Raw genomic sequence first — 1,807 nt, 5'->3', positions numbered from 1 at the left:
TGGAGCAGTAAGAAGGCAGCTCAAGGCATAGTGAAAGAGAGAAGAGAAATAATGAAAAAAATAAATAAACAAGGGAAAAACTATCGAATCGAACGCAGCTGTGATATCTAAAATCCTTTCAGACTAATTTTTTTTTTTTAATTATATCTAGGATTAAAAAATGAATAAAGGAAAAAAAGTATCTCATGCGATAGATAAAGCTATACTATTTGCAGTAACAGATAAACAATCATATGATAAAAGAAGATATCAACCTCGGTTCTTAGGCTCCTCTTAGAACACACAGGTTAACTAGGTCCTAATTTGGAACATTTGGACACACATTAAAGACACGTACATGTTTAACATAAATTACAATTTCACGAAGACCCACAGGTTCATTATAACACGTCAGAGTATGAAGACCCAAGTTCATTTAGGGCCACACTTGCCAGACGTTCATTAGGAAACACAGAACTTCATGAGTGTCCCCGTTAGGACACAAGTTCATCGCCAAAGTAGGCAGCGGAGGTAACATGCAGAATTGAGTTTACTGTGTAATGTGTAAGTACATGTAACTACTGTATATAGATCCCTGGTTCGTAACCTTTTCCCACTCTGTCTCAAACCTTCGACTCACCCGGATCCCTGCAACGTTAGCCATTCCATCTACTTTTTTTCTAGATACTGAGAAAAAATATGATTCAGCAATCTTTAGCAAGCTTTACTTATTTGTAACACATATTTTCAAAGAGACACGGCTTCATAGCATGTTCTTACTTAAAACACATTAAGAACGCCTTAAAAATCGGTCTCATTATATTTTTCTTCCAAATACTTGATTAGAAACCACTTTAGAATAGAACACCATGGTATAGATAGGATAATAAACTACCACAGTATAGATCACTTGTATAGATTATTGGTACTTAATGGTCTGTCTGATCTGGGTCACTCTTTATCATAACGTATTACAGGGAAGCTATTATGCCAAGGAACAGATTGAGGAAAGAAATAAAGATACGGATTTCATGTCAGTGTTAGAGAATTTCAAAAATTACTTGTAGTTCAGCTGATATTGTTCTTTGTAGTTATTTACCGTCTTAAGAGTTTGCTTCATATCATTCGATAAATTATACATTGTAAAATGTTAAATATCCAAGATTTACAAAAGTAATTACATAAAGATAAACAAACTCACACGCACAAAGGAGTATATATGATGAAGATAAGCGTTAGAACTACTACATATAGAATATGGTTTTCTTGTGAATGGACAGCCTCAGACAGAAGAGCATTGGGAGGAAAATTGAAAAGAAAATACAACATTGAACAGTTAATCCACATTTTATTTCTACAATTTTCGCTATATAAAACCTCAGTCCACTTTCCACCATAAACTAACGAACATTTTACTTAAGTAAATACCGTAGTTATTACATACTCATATAACCATCAGGCCTTTAGTTTCAGCCATTCATCTTTGCCCTCAGAAGAAATAATAGCGGTGTCCGTGCGCATCGAAATAGATACGGTGCGCATACCTGTAGCGATCATACCCAATGCCCCGGTACCCAGGGGGAAGGTGCAAGTCAGCGGAGGCATAAGGAATGGCTGCCGGCAAAGGGTCAGGCAAGGCGAGGGGTTCGGGCATGGCTTGAGCTGGCCCCGCGAGGAGGGACAAGGCCATGGCCACGGCGAGCAGGAGAGACACCTGAGGGGAGCAGGCAGGAGCGCATTACAAGTGGTGGAAGGACGAATCTCACATGACATCAAGTTCTTGATTAGATTCATAACACTTGTATAGTAATGTAACCCAGTGAGTAGG

Source organism: Penaeus monodon, chromosome 32, assembly GCF_015228065.2.
Source record: "Penaeus monodon isolate SGIC_2016 chromosome 32, NSTDA_Pmon_1, whole genome shotgun sequence".
NCBI classification, from domain to species: domain Eukaryota; kingdom Metazoa; phylum Arthropoda; class Malacostraca; order Decapoda; family Penaeidae; genus Penaeus; species Penaeus monodon.
This window is presented reverse-complemented; position numbering follows the sequence as displayed.